Consider the following 18,624-nt stretch of genomic DNA (forward strand, 5'->3'; position numbering starts at 1 on the left):
TAAAGAAAAAAAAAAAGACAGGCCAGTAATTTCCTTTGAGCCCAAAGGCACAGAGCAATAACAAATATGAGGCTTTGGATACACAGTCAATACATGTCAGTAGGATCAGTGTGTACACATGAAATGTGTCAGCTCTAGAGATGTTTCGACAACATTCTCGTTAATCCTTTACATCCAGTGGTCTTACTGCCTCATCACGTCAACATGGTTTGCTTACTTACTTTTGGCTCAATCAAACTTGTAACTCACAACAGGGCATCATCATCATCATCATCTTCTTGTTCTTTATTCATTTCCATTATTTTTAACATGTAGAAATTCAATTCCAATCATTACAGCAGTTATTAAACCAGCCGATCACATGCACCTATTGTATGGCTGTATGTATATGCAAGTCACTGTGCAAATATGAATTCAATCAGAGGACAGATGGGGATCGCCTGCTGTAGGTGTCATGTTTCAGTCTTCAGCGTTTACTCAGAGGGAGTTCCCCTCGCTCTGCTTTCAGAGATGTTCTTTCTGTAAAGGCCACGTCTGTACACATGCATTGTGGGTGTTGTGCTTCAGCTATGAAAAACATAATTTACCTAAACAGCACCTGTTTGTCTCCTTTGACAGGCTGCTGGGCTTTAAAGCTGCCACAGCGAGCTGGCAAGGAGCTTATTCGCTTCATTTTCGCTGCTTCATATTCACCTTTTCTCTCAAATATTGAAAGCCCAGATTGCCTACTTGATGGCGTAGACTCATTTTTGTCTCAACAAGTCCCATGGCCGACCAGTGGGCATCAAAACTGGGGGCAGCATTCTCCTTGCCGCTGCTGGGAATTGGACCTGCAATCATTTTTTTTTTCTCCACCTGGTTGCGCTTTGAGTCTCACTGCCTGATATGAAGGTTTTGTGGTTTTGTGGCAAGTCATTTCAAAGGTTGCACTCTGTGTAACAAAGCACTCAGTGAGTCATCTTTTCTCATCCAATCATACCATTTCTCCTTATTGCCTCTCTATTCTCTAACAACCTTGTATTTACTGCAATGCCTCCTCCAGGTATTTCACTTTATTTTTTTCAGACCTCTCATTGAGTCTTCTTGCTCTCCAAAGAAAAAGCCTCATCACAGAACTTTAGAGGCATTACATCAGATTCACCGACACCATCAGCTGTGAGAGGTGTTAATGTGTAAACGCACAGTCTTTATAGCCTCTTCCCCCTCTCCCCCTGTGGACTGTGCAGACACTGCTACTTATTTGCATTTCCCTCATCTCTGTGCTTATGTTAGCACTTTGGCAGAAGCCAGTCTCTTCAACAAAGAGAAGAGCAAACGCTCTAACCTGTCTTTGTAGTCTATTTCTATTGTTGTTTCAGATTTCCTCGTGTCTGAGCCTTAATCACAAATGTGCTGGCAGATGTTTGCCTGGAGATACGGAGGGATTCAGGCCGCTTGACTAATTTGGAGATCTGGGTGTAATAGTTTAAATGATAGTGAGTGTTTTAAGGCAGATTGAGGCCTAATAACTTTATCTATTGAATGCTGAGGTGCTTCAGATTTTTTTTTTTTTTTTTTTTTGTGAAAGCAACTTCAACAATCCCTCAAAGAGTCGAAGGAAATCCCGAAGTAAAATATGCTTTCATGTTACCATAGCAATTGATGCTGCCATCTTGAGATTGCTCAACACTGGAGAGAAAGACGTCTTGGGTTTGTTTGAATAAGAAATTGATCAAATACCTCGGAGAGTGCTCCTGCCTGTGAGTGCAATTCTGTCATCCACTGACGGTGCCGGCCCTACTGGCCATGCAGTCACTGCTGTTCCACCGTGGCGAGCAGTTCATCATGGCTGATACAAGCCATGCCCTAGCCACTGCTACTATACTATATTTAGACATGCAGAAACCAGTTTAGTGTCCATGGGTCTGTGGACCTGTCATGTCCCTGTGGGAACAACACAGCTACCCCTAAACAACCCCCTCTGCCCTATTCTCATACCTGATGTCGGTCTTCAAGTCTTTTCATTTAACATAACATGTTTTTCTAGGTTTCAACTTTCTGTGATTTTAGTTACTCTCCAGGATGAAGGAGTGGACTTTGGATGCAAGATGTGACCTTTGATCACTTTTATTTCCTGTCTAGCTTATTTTGCGTCAAATAAAACTCCCATCAATCACATATATCACCAAATTGTAAAGACCACACAACTTAAACTGATATTGCAGCTAACATCAAAAGACCCAGAGTATCAAAATGCCTCAGGAAAGGCACTCTTGGTTCAAAAATAGCACCACTGTGGCTTGTTCTAGTGTGACATAGGGTGCACACTACAGTTGTCATAATGGGAACGGGGGTTGGGGGGGTCTATACAAGGACAAAGGATTTACCACCATCTACACTCACAGCCAGGGTGAGCATACACGCTTGATGATTGGCCCTGACTCGTGTGTGTGTGTGTGTGTGTGTGTGTGTGTGTGTGGGGGGGTTTGATGGCGTGGCAGCACATAAGGGGGATAGAGGCCCAGGCCATGCTACAAGGCGCTCTGCTTGGCACAAGCCTGGTAACGCTGCAGTGTAGTTGGTGACATGCCAGAGGCCCTCTGACCTCCCTGTCTTACCCACAGGGCCACCACTGCAGCTGGATAGCAGTGCTGACCCCAACTCACCGCCCACACAACACAGTGTGTTCTAGACATTTTTCACGGCAGACATTTTTGCCATATCCTAGAACAAAATGCACAGAAGAAATTGATGATATTCGCGATGGCTCAGTACCCTTAAGTGTCCCAGTAAGCTATTCAAGCAAGCCAGCATGCACAAAAAGTGGAACACAGCCGTAAATAATATTATTAAATACATCGGTGCTTATCCTATAATTACATGTCACAGTGTCTTCTGTGAAAGGCTGATGTTGATGTGTCTCCGTGCTAGAAAGTGAGTGAAAGTGAGAAGGGTAAAGGAAAATGCAGGCAGAAAAACATAGAAAAAGAGGGCGTTCAGACAGTTGAACCTTTTACTGGTTTCTGTCCGCCTGTGATGCTGTCATTGCTTCCTGTTTCCTATTGCATTACAGCAGTTCTTCTATAAATGTTTTTTCTTTTTCAACTGTGTGACAACGATGTTGCAATCTGTATAAACCTGAGAGGCTTGTTTGCACTGCATGTTATGAGATAAAAAAAAAAAGACTTCCTGTCCCCTCTTTCACCCAGTCTTCAGATACACTACAGCTCTGTGGCATTTATTTCCTTCTACTCTTACTTATGCTTCCGTAGTTCCTGTTTCATGTTGAAGCTCAGACATACAGAAAAAACAAATATCACTCCTATCCCTGTTACCCAATGTAGCAGTGAGCCCATACACAGCCCCTCTGTTTGGGAACATAAAAAGCTCAGTGTGGGGACCAATGTGAAGGGCAACCTCACTAAACCCCAAAACTAACAGCCAGCTTGGATAATACAGTATGTGTCTGTCATTTTGTGATATTCTGTGATTTTTTTTTTCCAAAACCAAGATTCCAAGACTTAGGTTAGTGTTTTATGACTCCAAGTCACAAGCGTCAGGGGTCAGCTCGTTTCTGAGCCTAAATTCTGTGAAAGGAAGCCATATTTTCTGGTCAACTACAATTTTTCCCATACCTATGACCCCCCCCTCCCCCAGGCATATTGAACCAGTGAGAGTCTCCAGAACCATCTCAAGGCTTATAGTCCCACAAACGCGACTCGACCAATGGCATTTCTTATTTGTCCTTAACAAAATAGACAACGTGTACCGGAAAATGGTCAGCTGGGTTTAGAGGACTGAGGTTAAAGTGCTGAGGTATGAATGAGCGCTGGGGTGGTTTTAACCATTGCATTGCTCTGTTAGCACTTTCTTGTAGCTCACTTGTCAGAACACATTAGTGGTAAGTTTGGCCCCGAGGTCACCTCAGGCGAAGTCCTCTGTCATCTAGTGTGTGTGTGTGTGTGTGTGTGTGTGTGTGTGTGTGTGTGTGTGTGTGTGTGTGTGTGTGTGTGTGTGTGTGTGTGTGTGTGTGTGTGTGTGTGTGTGTGTGTGTGTGTGTGTGTGTGTGTCAGAGTTTCAGGAGGGGGGCTGGGGGCTGAAGGAGCACAAATTCTGCTGACATGAAGAAGTCTTCACGTGCCTCCACTTTTTAAAACTTTTTTAAAGGCCTCTGGCAGTGTGTGCGTGTGCGTGCACGTGCGTTTCCTTCAGTAGTGTTATGTCAGCTCCTACAGCTGCAGCAACTCTGCCTTTTTTGGTGCTATTGCATTTACATTATATTAGAAATGTAATGAGTACACATAATGTCAGCATCTTTTGTAAAAGGACTCTCAAGTGAAAATAATCAATTACACAAACATCACGTTGGTGGCTCATATTAGAATGACGGTTAGCTTAACATATATATCACCAAGGCTCCTCTTTAGCTGCAATGAGGTTCCGACACAATAGGAGATGAATAAAAGAGCTTCATAAAGGCTAAAATCATCTGGGCCCATATTACAGGTGCATCAGAAAAAGGAAAATAATGTAATATGCCACAGAGAAGATGGTCCCTGAAATAATGAGGATAATTATTACAAACACAGGCAAACTGCAGCGACAGAGAGGAACACTAATGTGGGTCTTCAGCTTGCCAATTAGACATTTGAAATTGCGTATTTCGCAATTGGACGGCAACACTTCTAGCAACTTCTCAGAAACCCACATTTTGTCAATTTACCTAGGAAATCCATAAATCCTTCTATTGCCGAAGGTCTCTAGTTTGGTGTTGTAAAGTTTCAATGATTATCCTCGAGGTAACAACAGGTCATTTTATACAGTTACATCAAGTTTAAAAAAAATAAATAAAAAATCTCACTACAATGAAATTGCTACTATGGGGACTAACATCATTGCACATGAATACATTTGGGCTCAGCTTTCCAGTCATACCCAATTTCTGCAATTCCAAGACTGTTTAGTGGCACAAGTGTGAATAAATAGTAAAACACACTATTTTTTTAATTGACAAAGAAAAAAAGTAGGCGAAAAAGCATATTTCCCAAACTGTCAAACTATTCTTTAAATGTTGAACATATCAGGTGATGTCTTAAGTCTGAAGCTCTGGGTTTCATAAGGGAAATGAAAATGGCCCCATGACTGAACTTCTTGAAATGCCTCTAATCACTCGCACATTTGTTATATGCTTCATTTATCACCAGGACAGATTCTTATTGTACCTCATGGGTAAAATGATACTTGTTGTTATTCTCACCTCTTCATCATAGCTTGAGGGTGGCCTCTCTCTTGGACTGTGCTGTGTTTACTCTGGCCTGGTTCCTTCTCTCTTGATGAGCTCTGACAGGAGACAAGGAGATATGATCACACCGGTAGCTAAAACCAGTGTGTGTATTTGTGCTCTAGTATTATGGACAGTTGCTGCTCTAAAGGGTATGAAGAAGTGAATGAATGTGTGTGTATATGAGGGAGAGAGTAGTGGTATCTGTCAGTGTGTAGTGCGTTTCTTCCGTGTCATTTTCAATCAGCATCTCATAGACTGTAAGGAAGGGTGAGGCCACAGGGATTAAACAGACAGTACAATATCTCAACTGTGCAGTACTCGATATTCTGAAAGCCAGGGGTCAAACCATGTCCACGCTCAATCCAGCATAACCGACTTTGTTACAAACCGTGCGTGCAGAAACCTCGTATCCCGGGCCCTAATTCATGAGGAATCCCAGACAGCAGCTTGAATGTCAGTTACTATCCCAACATAAGTCTGTTGAATTGACTTTGAGCTGCTGCCCAATGCTTTTGTTTGCCAAGTCGTGTCTGCCTGTAGCTCGACAAATCAACTCATAATTGTCTGTCTTTGCAAAATAAGCTTGACCCCACAGCATGGCAGCTCGTGTGCCGGGGGAAGGGGAGGGGAGGGGGGAGGGCAGGGTGGGTTGGACTTTAGGAATCAAGCTGACCAGGAACACAGAACAGCTGCTTGTTGGAATAACAGAGTGGCTGAAATGACTGCAGCACATGGGTCATATTACCCACCCGGGCTTTTAATAGGCTAGCTTGACTGCAGAGAGAAAAGATTAGTATGGCGTACAGTAGCCTGATCACATAACATAGATGAAAGCGTTTCCAAAGGTGTGTTGACAGAGGAACATGCACCTCAATGTGCTCTTTGTAAAGGTGCGTTGTAAGCCGGTTACCTTTCGATCAAGCACTTTTCCAGACATGTTCTCCCCAAAATATGTATTTTTTCTAAGATATTTCTTAGTTAGGAGTACTGCTGTACTCAAATATCGATAGTTCATCGATTAAATTCTCGGGGTTTTAGATCTCTGTTGGAATCTCCATCAGACTGGCTTGTCGCAGTGATTAAGTCATGCTCCCGCTCCACTGGAGCTCGATTCTACATACGGCTACTGAGGTTTTTGGAAAAATATTTGTCAAAGTAATTTATATTTTAGACTGGCTGCGTGGTGGTGGGGATTGTGAAATAGAATTATTGCTCTTGGCCGTTTGCAGTGAGATGGAAAACCAACCGTCGTTATTGGTTTTATAGGATAATTAAATATATTTTAATGAGAGATTTGATTCATAACTTATATTTAGATCTAATCCTCAAACTATTAGTTCTGCATATTTGTTCTCCGCAGCTTTCATGTGCTTCCCATGGCTTTGTCCATTTTCTCCTTTGCGTAAAATTGACATTAAAGACGCAGCCAATTTTTAAGCACACCCTCAGCCCTTACCAATTTGCTGTCAAGATTAAGCCGTAGTGTACTTTGTAAATACCCCAAAACCACAGGCATTTCAATATATTCTTACTTTTAATTGTTAAAGTAGATCATAAGTTACTGTAGGCGAGCTGCTTGTCTACATACAATAGTTTATCGTGTGTGTGTGTGTGTGTGTGTGTGATGAATATTCCTCTGACAGCTTGACTGGTGCATTACCACCTGTGACAGTCAAGTGGCAAACAAATCCCTATTCCTTAAATGTGTTGGAGCTGGGGCGACTGTGGCTCGTGGGTAGAGCAGGGTCGTCCTTCAATCAGAGGATCGGCGGTTCAGTCCCTGTCTCCGCTAGTCCATGTCGATGTGTCCTTGGGCCAGACACTTAACCTCAAAATGCACGGGTGTAAACGGTTAGTTAGAATCCTGATGGGTAGATGGGTGCCATTAGTGTATGAGTGGGTGAATGGTGACATGTAGTGTTCAAGGGCTTTTTGAGTCCTCCGGAGATTTGAAAAGCGCCCGACAAGTACAGTCCATTTTATCATTTACCTGGAGATCAAACAGAGACTGAGTTTGTGAAAGAACCAGCAATGAATGCAGGTAGGATACACTACTATACAAGTAGGTCCCACACGAGTGTAGTGATACAGTGCAGTATAAAAATATGTGCAATCCACTGTGCAATAATAACATTATTCTGTCTGTTATATGATATTTTATTTTAGTTATTGTGGATTTTAAAAGTTTTTTTTTAACTCATTTATTATTCTTTACTGTGCGATTATTTATTTACTTATTTATAATACTTGTTTTGATCTTATATTTTTATTACTTATTCCTCTTGTTTGCACTATCCGGATCTACCCCGGATGTTTTCATCACACGATTATTGCAGGAATACAACTCTGTGGCAAGCACAAGTTTATAACACTTACTTGTTTTGTTCAGCAAGCTAATCTTCACTAAAGAACACCACTTTTCTGTTTTTTGAAGCGTGAATGGAATCGGCTGAAGTAAAAAGCTAACGTTAGCCTTTAAACAAACTACACAGTGGTTGCATGAGTGTGAGTTTACAGAACGAGGCTATAAAGGCCTGCAAAGGTCTCTCTGGAAAAGCTAGAAATGTCTTTTTTCCAATTTATTGTCCTAACTTCCCTGACATTTAAAGGTTCTTTGATATAGGTGCTGTCATCAGCAAAGACGCTATGGAGCTTTTCTATGACACCACTGCACACAACCAATGGTGATGTTTAGCATCACCCAAAGTTTGGTTGTTCATAAGTCATCCTGCTTTCAGGAACCAGCTTGTCGTCCCTCAGAATGACTTTTTAACAAAGAGTGGCGTGTGTCTTCAGTATGGTCAGCATGCCCTTTATGTAACATCATAGAAGGTATGCTGTCCGATGTGTCAGATGCAAGTCTTTACTGGACCCAAAACATACTGTCTTCACAGGTCTGTTCTGGTTTTAGGATGACCGTTTGCCCTTTTGAATAACACCCATTGAGCCAAATGAATCCTTCACACAGCGGAAAATAGAAAAAGCTACCACCCAGCTGGCATCTATTAAATCCCACATTGTCCCAGTTCTTTCAAAACCTATATTTTGTTGTTTTTGTTGCTAATCGAGTCGATTTTCCCCAGCCCTTTCTTGACGTGGGATTACAGAGGATTTCTTACAGGGTTAAGTTGTTTTGACCAGTTCTGTTCCTTTGTGACTTTGGCAAGTACATTTGCCAAAGTGTGGCATAACTTGTTGTTTTGACTATAATCATGTTTGGAGCCAGTGTCTTGTTTTAGTGTGAATTTTGTGTTTATGTTTGTGATTGAATACACACTAAATAGTTTCTACCAATTATACAGCTGTAAGTAGGTATTGCTGTCATATTATTTATGTACTCTCCAATTTGGAAAATAACATTATATTGATTTTCTGGCACCATGTATGCCTGCATTGCACCACGTTGTTTTTCTCAGTTTATTTCCCTCATTAAGGAATCCTGTTAGGTATTCTTATAAAATGCCTGATGAAAGCAAATGTGAAATATATTACAGCTTCCCAAAAACACAGAAGGTTTAACACTTGTAAATGTATTTTGCATCTTGCGAGATTGTTAAGGCACATGTGGGATAGAGAGATAAAGAGACCATACCGTCTCTGTCATAATGAATATATTCTTTCAACCTGAGACTCTGTAATCCTGTATCTTGGCTTCTGCCTGGCTACTCATGAATAGAAGAATATAATGACTTTTGAACAGATTGCGCTGCTTATGCATCACTGTTGCTCTTGCCCTCTGTCTCTTTCTCCCTTTGTGCACCTGAATGAACATTAATGCATGCCAAGCAGCTTCCTCCTCGTCCATCTGCTGCTACACACTGAAAGGCCTCTGCTCTCCGGCCTTATGCTCCGTCTGCTTCAACCACTAACCTGTCGGCCTTCCCTCCAGGGCTTCAGGCAGCGACCTTTCCTTTGTACGCTAACCTGAACATGCTTTGGCCATTTAGTGCAAAGTTCAGCATTTCTATCACCAGGTCAAGCGCAAAATCCCTACAAAGCTGTAGAGAAAGCGCTGGGATCAATCAAACATATGATCAATGCATGATCCAACCACCAATGCAGTGGTTCCTAATTTCTTTTTGCGCTCGATTACCCCTTCATTAGCACCTCCATTGATTAGATTGTTCCTCGACTACTTATTTTGGACTTGCAGTTGTGGTAAATTGCAAGCTTTCTGTGTTCTTCACTCTTAATGATAATCAGCTTTATTGGTCATGTAATACATACATAAATGAAGTTTAACATGTTGTGTTTGTGTCTTTAGTAACGGCACAATCGGTAAAAGTGACCGCCAAAAATTCAAAAATATGAATCTGACCGTGCGATCACTGGTCATGGCCTATCAGCTAAAAAAACGACCAATTGCTGATCGACTTAATACATGGTGTCAGGTGTTACAGTGGACTCAAAATATGGATATATTTTTTTAATCAAATATATTTGCAGAATTTCCATCTGGGGTACAACTACCCCTGGTTGGGAATCACTTCACTGATGAGTCTAGTCAGGTAAGGGCAGTTGGACGGCTTTTCGTATCCATGATAGATGTCTATCCTGTCCTGAGCTACAGCCTCTGTTTTCTTCAGTGTCGACAGAGTTATGACCTTCCCCGGCGGAACAACTTTCACTCCAGTGAACAGCTGCTGTTTACCCCTCTTAATCACAGGCAGCTGAACACCCACCAGACCACTAATGAATAAAATTGCATCATATCATGCTCACCCCAATGTAACTTAATGATACTCCATGCTCTATCACACACACACTCTCACTGTAGCCTTTTTAACTGGGCCCACCCACTGTTCTTACAGCCGTTTACAAGCATTGAAGCACCGCGTCTTTTGTGGGCAAGCGTCTAGAAGACTTGTCTGTCATGGGCATTTTCGAGCCGTAAAACTACCACTGAGTGCTGTTAAATCCACTGTTTTACACACTGTTTTCCTCTTACATGTATTCAAGACCTCCAGACTTGCTTTTTATACAGTTAACTAATTTGCCGTTGTAAACTTTTACATTGTTATGGTGTCTGCTGTTTCTTTAGAACTAAGAGGTTTGGTTAGATAATGGGGGAGAAAATGTGTCTTATGACTGTGTTTAATTCTGATTCTTCCATTTGAGGACAATTGTGAAGCAGGACTCATTACAACTGAGCCCATCAGTGACTGAGAGAAAAAGGCTTAGCCTATTATGGTACTTTAAACACAGTGTGAAGATGCATGCTTATTGGCTTATCTCTAATTAAACAGGCACAGAGGACTAGTTAACAACAGCCCTCATATGTGATTACGCCGGCTCTACAGACAGCATTTCTGGAGGAGACGTGTAGATATATCTTAAGTTAATGTCATTGTTGATAGTAGGGCTGAATGATGATAATCTATATGCGTTTTGTTTGAGAAAAATATTGAAATTGTGATATGAATTTTTTTTTTTTATACATTTTGAATAAATGAAAAATAAATATGAATCTTACCAATATCCAGTTACTTTCATTGTGTTAATTGTGTGTGTGTGTTTATATATATATATATATAGTTTTTGTTTCTTTTTCACACCCAGCAGCACCCACAAAGAACAACAAAACTCGAGGAATGATGAATGTTAATGTTGGGAGTTTTGGGAGTTGGGAGCAGAAATACCTTGTCAACCTGCAGTGTGTGTGTGTGTGTCTGCTCCACATGATCATTATGTGGGGCCATGGTAAATCATAAAGGGTGGCAGCAGCTCCACTGCTGCTATTGCCTTGAGACACATAGCAACGCACCAAACTCAATTTATATGCTGCGCTCTGTCCGTGTTGTTGTTATGGACTGATTGCTGGGACAAACCAGCGACACGGTTGTTTCATAGCACTGTTTGATTGATACGATGATAATAGTAACGCCAACACACTGGTAACCCTCAATTAAACATGGCGGTAGTCTCCATGACATCACCCAAAGATTTCTGAAGAGCCCTTGTGAAGCTCAAAGGGGGGGTTGCTCCAGCTGTCAACATGTTGGCACTGACGACAAGGCGTAACTCTATAAATGGGCATGAGGTGGATCATCAGAGGAGCTGAGGCGGACCGGGTAACGCAGCAGAGCATATAACTACATACATACGGCTAGCGACCTGATATGGTGAATGGAACTGTATTTGTATAGAGCCTTTCTAGTCTTCCAACCATTAAAACGTTTTTTACACTACATGTCATTCACCCATTCACACCCATCCATAAACAGCAGGCACAGCCGTTGGGAGCGATTCTTATGCTCCTGTTTCTTTTGGACCTGAGGAGTCAGGGATTGAACCAACAATCTTCTGATTGAAAGAAGCCAAAAAAAGTGTTTTGTACCAGATTGTTATCTAGTTTATTTCTGCCACAAAGTTGGGCATTTCAACGTGGGGGCCATAACTCACCCTGCCTCATGATGTTTGTGACATACTTGTAATTGCTCACTGATCAGTTTTTTTCTCGAGCCATAACTAAATGACACATTGTTTGTGACAATGCTCACTGATGCAGTTATTTTTCTCGAGAGGTAAATGACACAGGCATGTGTAGCATCTATTATATTGAGTCATACAGTGTGCTTGAATTTCTGAGTAATGGCAGTTTTTCATACAAGTGAAAAATCTATATTAAAGCTTATAGTATTTAAAAGATAAGAAAAGAGGAGCTGCAGCCTTGGTGGTGGCCTGGCAGACATTACGTCATCCGGCAAAGCACTTCTGCTGTCACCAATAAAATACAGGCACATTCCTAGTAGATTCACTTGTAATGTAAGCAATGTATTTCTACCATTTGACTCGTAATCTTCATCACGAAAGATAATAATGTTGTCACTGTGATCGCCTTCTAAAGTAAGAATCCTTCCTAAAAGTATTAAATGCCACTGTGCAGTGTTTTAAGCGTCTTAAAACCCTTCAAACTGATCGATCTTTTATTCAAACCAGCCTTCCTGAATTGTATTTTTTTTTTATCTCACTTGTAGCTGAAACAACGCAGCCACACCAAGGCAAACACCAGGCCCATCTGTATGAAGACATAATGCTTAGACCACACCAGGATCATTCACATTTGAGCGTTATTGCTCTAAGTAAATCTCGCAGGAAGAACTTCCTCTCTGGTTTTTACAAATCGTGCCTCCCCTGGTAGTGTTGTCAGACATTTCCCCCTTAAGGCCTCAACGTTTATTTTCTCAGGAGAGTATTTAGCATTTTCGTGTCTATTTCTTTCGCCCCTGGTGGGTAAAGTCCTTTACAATGGAACTTACCCTGGTCTTAACCTTCTGAACACTTGACTTGAATGTAGACATTTTTTTTCTTATTTTATGTTTAGTCATTTATATAATATTTACACATTTTTATATACTTCTTGTGTACATAACAGCCTCTTTACCATTATCAGTCCAGCCTTGTTGTCCCTTTCCCCAGCTGTTATTTCTATTTCTGTGCAAGTACATTGAGAGATCTGCGAGAGATAGAGTCAAACTCCTTTTATGCTGGCAAACTTGGCCAATAAAGCTGATTCTGATTCTGTATTGTAAAGTTAGACATTTTGACCACGATGCGAAGTTAGGAGTTGCAGACAAAGACACAGGCAGTGAATACAGAGGGCAAGAGAGAACAGTAGTGCTTTTACTTAAGCTCTTTAATTTGACACTTGAACTGAGTGTTGCCTGACAGTCTCAACTTGGGGCAACATCGAGGATAAGAACCATACACGTGCTTGCTTTCTGTACTGTTATACTTTTAATAGTCCTTTTTCTCTGGTCACTACCTATACGAGCTTTAGACGAGATTGAAATGCTCTGATGATGTGAAATATATGCTCTTTAAAATAAAAAACAGCAGTAGAAAAATGAGAAGAAAACAGAAAGGGTACATGCTTTCTTCTCTCAGTATGGAATGAAGGAGTGGATCATGTTAAGAAAGGGATTTATGTGATTTGAATGTGAAAGGCAGCTGCCTGTGTTGGCAAGCCACTTAGCTTTTATCGCTTCTCCCACACATTCACTGTCACGCTTTAAATTTGAACCCATCAGCTGTTTTGCACCCTGTGCCGCTCAATACACACACGCACACATATGTGTCTCATCTAATACATCATCACACATACTTAGTGACCACTCATGCTAACAGTACAGGCACGAAAACACTCACACACACACACACACACACACTTGAAGCCCACACATCATTTAATCCATATGCACATCTGTTCACACTCCACACAACCACCTAGAGAATATACATATGCATCCACTCTGCATGCACATTCCCTGTGCGTGTTGTCACTGGACAACAGGTGTTCTCCCATATAACCGACAGTGGCTTTCTGCATTCAAGTGGGTTGGGGTCTGGGAGTATAAATAATCACATGATGGATGCACCACCTCCACCTGGGAGTCTGCATACCTTCTGTAGGCTACCATACTCATCCCCGATGATCCCCCTGTACTTGACGATCAAGGGGTATAAGATGGCAGGAGATAAACGAGGTGAAATCATGTTTTCAGTTACTACTTGTTGCTACTAGCCTGACGAATCAGAGTGTGATACAGGAACATGAAGTGAACTGCAGGCCTTTTTTTACTGATTTATAATAAAAAAAATCAGTAAACAACTGAATTGGGAACCATTATTTCAGCTGTAAAATGGAAGGCGCGAAAACAGTAAGTGCCTCTGACACACTTCTTTTGGTGAGATGGGAAAGTTCTGTTTTTGCTTTCCTCAGGTCAGAGTGCAGGGTCGACTATTGAACAGTGCTACTGGAGTTAGCAGGGTCTTGCTCAACGACTTGTCAGCAGGGGCCAATACAGGATTAAGAGCCTGCTGGGTTGTCTGGTTTAAGTCTGGCCTTTCTACTTCTTACACCTACATATAATACAACGCAGCTGTTGACACGTCCTCATTAGTTTTTGGTACAATGTTGGGATGCGTTCTACCATCTGGTTCAATCATATCAACAGGCATCACATGCATTTCGTAACATATGCAGATACTTTGATCAGTTTATATGTTGCAGAGATGAATGCTGTGTGATGATAAGGGACAATTTGGCCAGGCCATTTTACCTGTCTGTCATGCATAAAGAGGTTAGCTGACAGGGCGACCTCATCGCCTAGATGTTTGGCAATGTCATATTAACCTCCCTGTTTTTATTGTATAATGTAGGAATTGTTGTTGTTGTTCATTTCTTACAAATGTTTCACCACTGCAAAAACATTTGTTTTATAAGTCCATGTGGACTGTGCACTCATGTGCATGTCACAATACATTACATAACTGTTATGTCACATGACATTTCTCACATGAGCCTTTTTTCTAAAATAAACTTTATTTGTTGTGGACTCAAATTATTTAAAGATAAGTGCCATTTATTTTAAATGTGACACGGAATTTGACATGCTACACTATCTAGAATTGGACAGGCCACCTGCCATGTGACAGGACAGCAGTGGCAAAGCATCGCTTAATTAAAATATAGGATCAAGGTAAAGGCGGATGTAACAGTTTGGCTGATTTAATTATGTTTCAATTTTAACTTAAAATGATGCACTAGAGAGCTTCTTTATTATTTGGGACTTGAACTCGGGGCTGCTGGACTGGAAAGCAAACCAAATCATCCATCCACTACAGCGACCTCCATACCCTTTTCACTGTGCTATTTTAATACCACTGCTGCCAGTTTCTAGTTGTGCCTGCTCCATGTTATCTTTTGCTGGTGGGGAGATGTATTGTATTTCTCTCCTTTTTGATGCATGGAGCACACATTTGCATTTTAAGACATCTTATCATATCACGAGCAGGCTGAATACACCAAACCCCAGCTCAGTGTGAAATATGTATACAAAAGCAGAATTTTGTCAGAGAATCAAGCTCTGAGTCTTTGTGTTGCAGGCTTACTGTGCATTTTGCATACTCCGTGCAGAGAGAGAGAGAGCGGCAGAGCCAATGGTGGGCATTCATCCTCTAAACATCTACAGCCTTAATTAGAAGCCTAATTACACAGGGACATAGGATGCTAGGGGAGAAAAGAGGGAGGCATGGAGGAGGTGAAAAGAGGAGAGGAGGAGGTGGTGGTGGCAGTGCTCAAAAATAGACCCCCGCCCCCTAAATCCCCCCCCACCAACACCAAACATCCAGTCATCTGCACCATGTGACCTGCCAGGGGACCAAAACACAGCAGCTGTACAGGCTGCTGAAGCCGGCCCACACGCCTGAGTCAATCTCTCTCTGAGGAGCCCTCTCCGTTCCCAGTTATACCCCCATGATGGCCGCCGCCGCAAACTTAGTTGCTGTTGAAAGCTCTCCCTGTCTCTCATGTCTCCGGAGATTTATAATGTCGCTTATTTTTGCCATGAATTCTGTACCTTTACCAATCACTTTCCAGGACGTCATCTTTCCTGTCCATAGTAGTCTGTTGGTTTTCAGAGTAACTGGGAAATTGTTTGTTGAGAGACAAGTTGCCTTTTTTTAATTTTTCAAATGAAACGTTTCATTGCGTTGAGCACTACATCTAAAAGTCCAGTCAGGCAGAAATCTGAAACCATCAGCACATAAAACTGAAATTTTCTGCAAGCTCTGCAGCTAGATACCACGAGGCTGACGAGCCACACCGGTATGTGATTTAAGGTCTTGGTGATGTAATCAGTTTTTAGATGTTGAAGATGAATAGATGTAGTATGTCGATGAAAAGGGGAGGTTGTTGGGTCTGGGATGTGTGGGAGGCTGAAAAGGATCTGTGGGGGATCTGTCTTAGGCATTGCGTAGCCTATTCTGAGGGGGAGGACAAAAGAAGGGAGGAGAGGATAAATGGGTATGAAGATGGATGAGTATATGTTGGAGGATGAAGGTGTAAATGGATGGAGCAAAGAGTAGATCAACAAAACTGGACCAGAGAAGATGTTTTGTTTGGTCTCAAACTGTAAAACTGACTTTGACTTATTATCACCTATAAAGTTAAAGCGGCTGTAAGCTTATACTTTTATTTTTTGTGTATCAATGTTCTTGGGATGATGAACCTTCAGATCAGAATCTTTTTTGTTAACTCTTTTCTTCTCAAAAATTGGATTTGGAAAAGTGAGAGGGTCAAGCCCCTTCCCCATTCCCAATGGAAATTATGCAATGCAATAGGAACTGAACACTTTTTTACTGATATACACTTCCACAACTTCATTTGGAAATAAAATACATACTGTATTATTTTCTTATTGTGTCACTGAGCACTCTTAGCTTAGGATAACACTTTTTTTTTTTAAATAATGTATCGCTACCAGTTGCTATCGTATAAATACACTACAGTCAAACATTTTCCCGCAATAGTAAGCAATATCGATATTTTTGCACAGCCCTAGCGTGTTCTCTCTCTCAGGCCCTTCCTCACTTTCTCACTTCCTCAACCTCTCTTCAAAGCTGTCACTGCTGCAGATTTCCAGTTATCTCACCCCGTCTCCCCTCTCACTCCCTTTCCTCTCTCGCTTTCCTCTCCGTTGCACGGCCGAGTTATTCTCCCAAAGCAGTCATCTGTTCATTGTTAACATGGATGTTAATGGAGGCCTTGGGTCTTGGTTCTCAAAAGCCTGACATGTCATCATCGTTCCTAAAGATGGCCCACCATGTATGTGTCCATCTGAGGGCGCTAACAGCTGTGTCGGCAATATCTCCTAATATGTTGGTCATTCCTGTTGCTGCTGTGAACATGCTGATCTGTCTGTTGCTGAAACATTGATGTTGTTGAAACATTAATGAGGACGCTACTGTACCTGAGTGACTTTTCATAGAGTACAAAGTACTGCTACCGTCTAATGTTAGATGCCAGTGCTGTCAATAAGTGCGATGACCTACTTCATTTAAATTACCTAAATATGGCTGACTTAACATCAAAGGAAACAATAAGGACTCAAAACAGAAGTTTTAATGATTGCGAATTGACAACATGAACAAAAATATATATTTTTTTGCAAAAATGCATCCGCAATCCCCAAAACTCAATGAAAACAAACAGAACTTGAAATTGAGTGAAACTATAGTGGGTTCCACACTCAATCTTTATCCAGATAATCCATTATATTACTCTGTCATATCTCATGTTATGCATACTCACTTTTGGCTTTTCGTGTGTCATTTCATGCTGCGTCGATATTAAATGCTCAAAGCGAGCGCTTCGTAAGTCTGGGGACTTATGTATAAAGAGCAACAAAGTTCTCGTAGCAGAGCTCCAGACTTTTTCCACTTGTAGCTGACAGTCGCAGCAGCACACAAACTTGTAGCACTGGTGATACCAACTTTCAACTCAGTTGGTCACATGATTTGGTCGTACCCTTTTTAAACCGCTATCCTACATTTTAGACGGGAATACTCTACTTTTGTACTTGACTGCATTTATTTATAAAGAGTATATGAAATATAAAGCATTATTAAATAATAAATTAAACCACCATGTGTTTATCAGGGTGTCCTGTGTGAAACAAAAAAAAAAATCAAACATTGACTTATTTACGTTGATTGCTTTAATTATCTACGTAACTTAATTTACATTACAATTTATGTTACAAATGTCCTTATTATAACCCAAACCATGTTAGTTAAGAATGAGAACGGTGAAAACTAACATGTGGAAAACTTAAAATGCAATGAGATTGAGGTGTTTAATGACAGCCTAACTGCATATTTTTTTACTAGAATATGATAGAGGGACTTTTTAATAGACCAAAACACACAAACACTTACAATTAGCTGACAGTACACAAACACTTATTTAAACCCCCTGCTTCTCTTCTCTGGCATACGACATGCTAAGGAATGCCAAAAAACGTCGGTATGGAAGCACAACAATGGAAAAATTTCTTTTTAGGAAATGTGCTTCCATTTGTGTCTAACGAGGTGTTGAAAGATTACCCACTCCCAGTCTTTGTGTGCTGCTGCGACTGACAGCCAGAGCTACTGCTGCGCGGCTGAAAGCTTCAGCCACTGTTGGAGCTCACACGAGGCCCTAAAACAGGAAGTGCAGAAAGAACCATATTTTCAACACTGTTATCAGACTCACTGGGGATTCAGGACTTTATTACTGTGCACCTGTGAGAAACATTACACCAATGCAAACAGTTACACTGTTAAATTTTATGTGGACATTTTATTTACGTTATTTGGGGAATAAATTCTCATTCAGTGTTGACTGGTTTGTTTAGAGTGCTCTTTACATTTTTTGCAGTGCGTTTTATGCACTGGTGCAGTTCAGATGTGTAATGGGGGATGAGACTACGTTGAGCAATATCGTAGGGCTGAACAATTAAAAAAAATATCTAATTGTGAATATTTTTTGTCATATTGCAATTGTGATATGAAATGCAATACTAGAGGGAATAATAATT

General features: G+C 41.2%; 1 protein-coding gene across 1 annotated transcript in view; it reads left to right on the forward strand.

Moving 5' to 3' along the window:
* LOC129096075 (potassium voltage-gated channel subfamily KQT member 5-like) overlaps nucleotides 1-18,624 on the forward strand; it is a 97,671-nt gene that overhangs the window by 7,051 nt on the left and 71,996 nt on the right.

The sequence above is a fragment of the Anoplopoma fimbria genome, chromosome 9 (assembly GCF_027596085.1).
Source record: "Anoplopoma fimbria isolate UVic2021 breed Golden Eagle Sablefish chromosome 9, Afim_UVic_2022, whole genome shotgun sequence".
Lineage (NCBI taxonomy): Eukaryota > Metazoa > Chordata > Actinopteri > Perciformes > Anoplopomatidae > Anoplopoma > Anoplopoma fimbria.